General features: G+C 38.5%; 1 non-coding gene across 1 annotated transcript; it reads right to left on the minus strand.

Moving 5' to 3' along the window:
* Window positions 1–7,294: 7,294 nt before the first annotated feature.
* trnal-uaa (transfer RNA leucine (anticodon UAA)) lies at window positions 7,295–7,377 on the minus strand. Its single transcript has one exon. It is a non-coding gene; the product is annotated as a tRNA-Leu (tRNA).
* Window positions 7,378–8,084: the final 707 nt, after the last annotated feature.

The following is an 8,084-nucleotide window of genomic DNA, read 5'->3' on the forward strand; positions in this document are numbered from 1 at the left end:
TCTAAAACATTGCACTGTGAAATACAATGAAATCTCCTAAAATTGGTCTCCTAAAAACTTTTTATCCCTGGGCTGTAGAAATCTAGGCTCCTGGTATTCACTACAGGCCACCATGGGCTGATAAAAACTCTGCTGGTGCACATGTTTTGAAGCTGTTACATGCCTTAAATGTGTGCGTGTGCCTGTGTGGTACATGTGTGGGACAGCTGTCCCCTGGAATCCTGAGTCTTTGTAGCCCCACTACTACAAACATAATGACTCGTTGTACCCAACATCGTGCAAGCAAAAGCCCAGAGGATGCCATGCAGTGGCACAGCTTTACAGTCCAAATCTGAACATTACCACTAAGATAGGACTGAGAAAACTGGGATAGACCTGACCACAATACAAATTTAAAATGTGTCTGTTACAGGGCTGGAGCATCCATGTTTGTTTCCTTAAAGGGATACGCTTTCCGCCTCGAGGGAGAAAGCAAATCTTTATGGCAGGCTTTATTTCTGTCAGAGCCAAAAGACAACCCTGAGCTACTATTTATTACCTGCTAGGGCCTAATGGCTGCTATATTGAGGACTTTAGACATGACTCTGGCTTTTATTATGGGGCCTTTAAATAGCAGACATTTTAGTCATAACAGGCGATTCATATCTCCAAGCAGCAGGCGCAGAGTGCAACAGATGCTATCCTGCCTCTCTATAGTCCACATTTTCCCACCAAAATCCCCATCAAAAAGAAAAAACAATTGCAAACTGCGAGTGAATTGATGAAGAAATCTGTGCAATCATAGCACAACAGTCATGAGTAATTTACTGTCGACCAGTGTGTGGCCACTGACCTCAGGCAAATGATCTAATTAGACCTAAAAATCTATAGGTTGGATGAGTTTCTATTGATGGTCTTTGTCCTACCTCCTTAATTAAACACACACATTGCCTCATGCTGTGGACATGAGCATACATATTGTTAAAGAAGAAAAAAGAAAGAACACGCAGACATTGTGTCTCTGTGGGCGGCACTCACATGGAGGCAACTGGTCAGCAAAGTGCAACATGTTAGCATTTCCACCTTCAGATCCACACTGTGAAGCAGCATAGTCTCCACCTATTTAAAAGCCTGCTCAAGTCATTTAACACCACCTCACTACTTCCTCTGCTCCCTCCCTGTGTGTCAGCATGTGTGTGTCTGCTGGTGGACAACGCCTCTGGTCATTTTGTCCCCTATTGTAGCACACTTCCTGTGAACTTGCTGAGGAATGTGAGGCTGACCCTTTGACAATTATGGACGTTTTCAAAAAGTCATTACAGGAGATGAACATCTAAAGAGGCCTGCCACAAAAATTCCTCAGTGTCTGTCTGCCTGTAGGCGCTGAAACCCCGAACCAGACGAAACTTATATTTCATGAGTTATTCCTTGTTTGTGAAAAGAAGAGTGGCACTGAAGACTATCCGAGAACACCCAGTAAAATAAAACACAATTGTGTTGTTGCTATATACAGTAAACTCATATTCCTCTTGTGGTTTTCGTGGAAACATGAGCACAAATGAGGCAACAGTGAGACTAGTCAAACTACCAGTTGCACAAATGAAACAGTCTGAGTCTAAATTTACTCATCTTAGGCATGTGTTAAAGAGAGTATAAAAATCTCTTTGTGAAAAGGAGAGCAGCAGGAAGGCAAACCTCTGTGGGGGAGTCCTTAAAGGTACACACCTCTATTTTTGCTGGATAATCTAATTGCTTCATGACCTTTTCTAAAAAGAGATAAATAAAATAAATAAATTCAAAGATTTAAACAATGTTAAAGTAAAATAAACACTGAAGAAATGATGGAAAAGCAGATTTTATAACAGAACAGTATATAGTAGTGTGTTTACTTATTATAGTAACAATTTGATGCTATTTAACAGACAATTCAATCTTCAATTCATTATTTATACAGTATTAAGTCACAACAATTGCCTCCATGTTTATTATAACATAAGGTAAAGACCCCACAGTAAAGAAACTCCAACAATCACACAATCTCGATGAGCAAGAACAATGGGAAGGGAAAAAACTCCTTTTTAACAGGAAAAAGCTTTTGACAGAGGCAGACTCAGGGAGAGGCAGCCATCTACCATGACAGGTTGGGGGTGAGGGGAGAAAGACGGGACCAAATTAAAACTATGATGGGACAGACAGAGAGAGTTTAATAATGGCTAATGATTAAATACAGTAGTGGTGTATAAACACAGAGTGAAAATTGATCAGTGAAGAAGAAACATTCAGTGGATCAAGAAACAGCTCAGCATTACGAATGCATTAGACATTCAGCATCACTGATGAATGAAAGCAGTCCTACATGTTTGCTTCATATGCACATATAAAGGGCATATCCTATTTAAATCTAACTCCAAGATTCCTCAGAGTGTTACTCAAGGCCAAGGTAATGCCATCTAAAGTAGATATCTGTTTAGACACAATGTTTTTAAGATTTTTAGGAACAAGTACAATAACTTCAGTTTGGTTTCATTTGGAAGCATGAACTTAAAGGTCATCTAGGTCTTTATGGCTTAATTCATTTCTGCAGTTTAACTAATTTATTTGTATCATCTGACTTTAGGGATAAACTTGGGTATCATCTGCATAGAAATGTAAATTTATGCAATGTTTTCTAATAGTGTTGCCTAAGAGAGGCGTGTATATTGAAACTGTGAAACTCAATGAGTAACTTTTGCGTGTGAATTTTCATTTACATAAACAAATTGGAGTCTACTAAATAGATATGGTTTAAACCAGCGGTCCCCGACCTTTTTTGCGTCATGGACCGGTTTATGTTTGACAATATTTTCATGGACCAGCCTTTAAGGTGTCGTGGATAAATACAACAAAATAAAACCAGTACCCGTACCACAATAAAGAAGATTTATTCATTACACATGGGAAAAGACCCAGGGAAACTGAGTTAACGATAAAAACGATAAAAACCTTGAAAACCATACATTTCACACCCGATCCTCAACTCTTGTGGCCTAGTACCAAACGACTCACAGACTGGTACCGGTCCGTGGCTTGGGGGTTGGAGACCGCTGGTTTAAACCACTGCAATGCAGATCTTTTCAATGGTGTGATCTAATTTTTAAATTGAATATTGTGGTTACCAGTCACTAGTGAAGCACTGAGGCCTAGCAGGACAAGCACAGAGATGAGTAATGCTGTTTCTGTGCAGCGATGAGCTCTGACTCCTGACTGAAGCTCTTGAAATAAACCATTCCTCTGCAGATGATCAGGTAACTGTATGACAACTTCTCTTTAAAGATTTTTTTAAATCAAGAGAAGGTTAGAAATGAGTCTCTAATTAACTGGCAACCGAATCAAGTCATGACTTTGTAACTACGGTCTAGTTACTGCCACCTCAAAAGCTTGTCGTGCATAGCACATTATTAAATATAGGTTGATTATATTAAAAATTGAAACCTTAATTAATGGTAAAAAGACTTTAAGTAAATACCAATAGGTATAGTGGTTAAAATTGCTGTGGGAAACACTTAAAATGTGGGTGAGGAGACAAAGACAGGTTAAAATGTTATTTGTGAAGAATTTCACAAGTTCATAGCTAGTTAAGGTCAAAGAAGCTCTGACTGTTTGTCAGCCTGGTTACAATGCTGAAAATAACTCTGGGCTTGTTCCTGTTTGAAAGTTCAGTTTGCTTCTCAAAACACTGTCAGTTTTGAAATTGTCATGGATACAATGAGTTTGCCACTCATGTAAACTTGCATAGCTTGGATTTTCTGTTTCCTGTTTTTTATCAAGCATGTCCCAACTTCCTAAACAGCAGTAAGCACATCCTGCTCTGATGTATGACCCAGAAACTCATTTTAAAAGACTTAATTAACATGTGTTTGTGTTTTAGAAAGACTGCTGTGCAAAAGTCTTGAGCCACAGATCATTTTCTACTTTTTGCTAGGAAAATGGAAACTAGATGCAGCAGAAAATAATGAATCAGGTTGTTAATTACATAATTTTGTATCTTTTGTATGCTTTTCCATTAATGCATGGTAACAGAATTTGTCTAAGAGAGTTTAAAACATACAAAAGGCAAAAATGGCAATTCTCACAAGCTTAACAGCTAATACTTGTTAAGGCCACCTTTATTCTTCACTGGAGCCTGAACTCTCTTAGCCAAACTTTCTTTAATTTCTGTAAGTATTCTTCAGGAATAGTTCTCCAGGTTTCTTGAAGGACATTCAAAGCTAATGTTGAGGTTCAAAATAGCTACGCTCCAGGCTCTGGGGAAGCCAATCCCCATGTGATAGTATTCTGTTGTGCGTTTTTATTTGTTTGTTTGCTTTTTAAAAAATAAAAAAATAAAAATAAAAAAAATCCAGTTATGCATTTACTTCATTAGTAACATGTTTGGGATCATTGTCATGATGAAAAATTAAGATACCGATCAGATGCTTTCCAGGTGGTATTGCATGGTGGAACAACATTATGGTACTTTTCTTTTTACAAGAACCCCAAGGATCATGTGGCTTTTTTTGTTTGTGTGCAGGATTCAGTGGTCTGCAACGTCCCAGGCTGCTTGCACTGTAACACTATAAAACTTTGTTCAAAGTACTGTTAATTTACCTAACCTGATGGCTATAAACCCAAGCAATTCTGGTATTAGTATGCCATTAAAGATGATGGGTTATATGTTGAGATAAATGCGGTGGATACCACACTGACTGGAACTTTTCAACCATCCTAATAACTGACTTCAGACCTCTATAAAACATTGTGAAATAAAACAGACAAAAAAAAGTCAGAGCTGATGTTTCTCATACTTTATAGACCTGTGTGCACAGGTTAAAGATCAGGAAGGGTTAGAAATCACATGTTTTATTTAGATAGTTATGCTAAAACACTTCCATGTGGTACACTCTGAACACTATGTCGTTACTTGAGTAGTAACTGGACAGAATAGTGCTGTCCCAAGTGAAACTGAGCACATGCCACAAACAGCAGTCACAATATTTGACCATTGTTGCTCTAGCTACCACGATATTTCCAAACACTTATGGATTGTAAGAGTCTGTGACCACTCACATTAATGTTATAAACATTGAAAACAGTTTAATGTGCATAAAAACTAAACAAAAACACAATACAAGTGACATTGACTCCTAAAATCTGTTACTATATTTGCCAGCTAGCATTGCTAATGGCAGCATAACACCTTGTGCTAGCTTGTTGCTAGCTCAAGATAAGGGTGATAAGTGTACAGTGTACAGTGTTACTGCTTGCATGTTGTGACTACCCCACAGAGATACTTGTAGTACACGGTATGTAGCTGCACTTGTCAGTCTGAACACAATTACAGTACGCACTCAAAATAGAAAGTGTAAATATGGAAGTTTGTAATTTGAGATGTACCAAATGGTTCAGACTGTCAGGAAGAAAAAAATCCACCTTGTCAACAGTTTGTGTGATAAGAGGTGGGATTAAACCTTCTCATTTTTTGTGACTCATCCCAGTTCTCACCTCTAAATGAAAACTTTCTCCAATGTCTGAGCAACAGTAGACCGCAGTGGCATTATTTTCTTTAACTACTCTTATACTGAGGTAATCTTTTAATCTAGATATAATCGCTTGATTAACTGAAAATGGAAATCACCATTGGTGATGGTCCTATGGCTCTTTAAGCACATCAAGAACCTAAGTAGACAAATCAATCCTGCAAAAAGCTATAGCTAACAGGCATGAAATGGTCTTTATCACATTATATTTAAAGACTTTTTTATCTGCTTTATTCTAAACTGCAGTTGGAGGTCATTTAAAAAGACATTTTATCAAATGAAGTTGTCATAATTTAAAAAAGAGGCCATATCAACACAGACAGAGAGATTAGTGTTGTAGTTTATCTGAAGCCTGTGCAACAAGATGCTTGACTCTATGTCTATCTCTGCATCATTATCACTTTCTTTTTGTTCCCTCAAGCATATTCATATCTTTGGACTCAGATCATATAAGTCTTTGATGGCTGTGTCAGGCAGACAGAGCGTTTAAAGGACTGGATAAGGCAGGATGCATGTTGCACTGTTAGATTCGTGGGAAAGAATAAGACGGAATAGCTGACAAGGTCACCTGATATGTCAGGATTGGTGGGGAATGTAAGCGATAGTGTTGGAGTGGCATGGCTTCCTGATTCACACATTACACAAGAGACAAAAAGAAGGTGTGCTGCATTCAAGTAGCATCCTGTTCTCAGGAAAGTGCTGATGATAAGTTTCCCAGTTTTTGTATGTCGCAACACCTCAAATTCCAATGTTAGGAGTTTAGTTTACTGATGAAATTATGTCGAAGTAAGCAGGCAAGCAACATATAACATCATTCCTCTTTGACACCTGTTTAGATTGATAGTAGAGATAATAAAAACTGGTTGCCTATCTGTTTAAAGGGAAGAAGCTCAACATGTTGCTGCAAGTTGGATGGCACTGAAGGGAATTTCCAGGCATTTATAGCAAACAGACTACATATATGAATCACTGGCATTACAGTATGAAGAGATGTCAAAACGGATGTGTAGTGCAGCCATATCTGGCACAGTGCTTGCTAAAATAAATCAGGTAGATGGTCCAAAATCATAAATAAATAGTTCCAAATTTAGGATAAATTCAGGAAGAAGATAGATAACACTCTGATATGCATCTAACCCATTTACTGGTATCCTGATTTAGTCTCCAGAGACAATGGCCTGTATTTTGAGGCTTCCAGTGTATCGAGCAGATATCTGGGTCAAGACTTTGTGTACGCCATCGTTCATCATTTAATTTCAGTGAAATTACAAAAGGCTAATAAACAGTTAAATTGCTGTGAGAAAAGCAATACCCATTTTAGATTGTCCATCCATTCAATATCTTCCACTTATCCAATTCACATTTGCAAAGGGTCTCAGCAGCCATAAGGCAAGAGGCAGGGTACACCCTGGATGTGTCACTAGTCTGTTGCAGGGCTAACACAGAGAGACAGACGACCGTTTGCACTCACATTCACACCTATAGCCAATTTAGAGTCACCAATTAACCTAACCCCACTAACTGCATATTTTTGGACTGTGGGAGGAAGCCAGATTACCCAGTGAGAACATTGAAACTCCCCACAGGAAGTCCTCGGTCTGGTGGTGAATTTGAACTTTGGACTTTCTTTCTGTGAGGAAACACCACCGCAACACTGTGGTTCTGAATTAAATGCAGAAAAGCAGTGGAGAAATAAGAGGTGACAATGGAGTGAAAGCACCCTTACACAGATGAAACGCTTTCAAACATTGGTTACATTCTACCAGGAGTGGGGTTTGAACCCACGAGGACTGTTGTCCATTGGATCTTAAGTCCAACGCCTTAACCACTCAGCCATCCTGATGGATAGCTTGCTGCTCATGTACAATTATTATATACACGGCCTGCAATACCAGCACACCCGACGCTGCAAACGTTAAGGCTCAAACTGTGGAACATGTACGATCTTACACTGTACGTATCTTGGGACTATTATTGATTCAAGATTGAATTTTGACACAAACTGTGAAGCGGTATGCAGAGAGGGTTATCAGTGTGTGTTGTGCTTGCAGAAACTGCCCTCCTTTTACATTAAAAAGATAATTATGACACTGTTTTATAGATGTTGTATTGAATCAGTTTTTATTTTTTTCTTTGGTGTCATGGTACAGCAGTCTATCTTAAAAGGACAGGAACAAACTGATGTAAACTGTGACCTGGTCAGGGAAGCTGATTAGTAAATCGCAGCTTAACCTAGAATCTCTGTATATCAGACTCTTGAAGTAGATGGCCAACTTCATCTTAAACAATGGCTCACACCCCTTGTTTGGGGAATTTAAGTTTCCCTTCCCTCTGCACAGAGGTTTGCAGTGTTACAGAAACACAACTTAGTCCCAGCTGCTATTGTTCATCTGAATAATTTATAGCAAGTTGTGCTCACATCTATTCCATTTATTTATGTATTTTGAATGGAAATCTGTTTATTTATTTTAGCATTTTAAGCTTGCTATAAATGCTATAACTGCCTCCAACTGCCATCCATGTTCGAGTGACTTCTCAAAGAGAGCACAG

This window comes from Perissodus microlepis, chromosome 18, assembly GCF_051167445.1.
Source record: "Perissodus microlepis isolate ML-2025 ecotype Zambia chromosome 18, ASM5116744v1, whole genome shotgun sequence".
Taxonomy (NCBI): Eukaryota; Metazoa; Chordata; class Actinopteri; order Cichliformes; family Cichlidae; genus Perissodus; species Perissodus microlepis.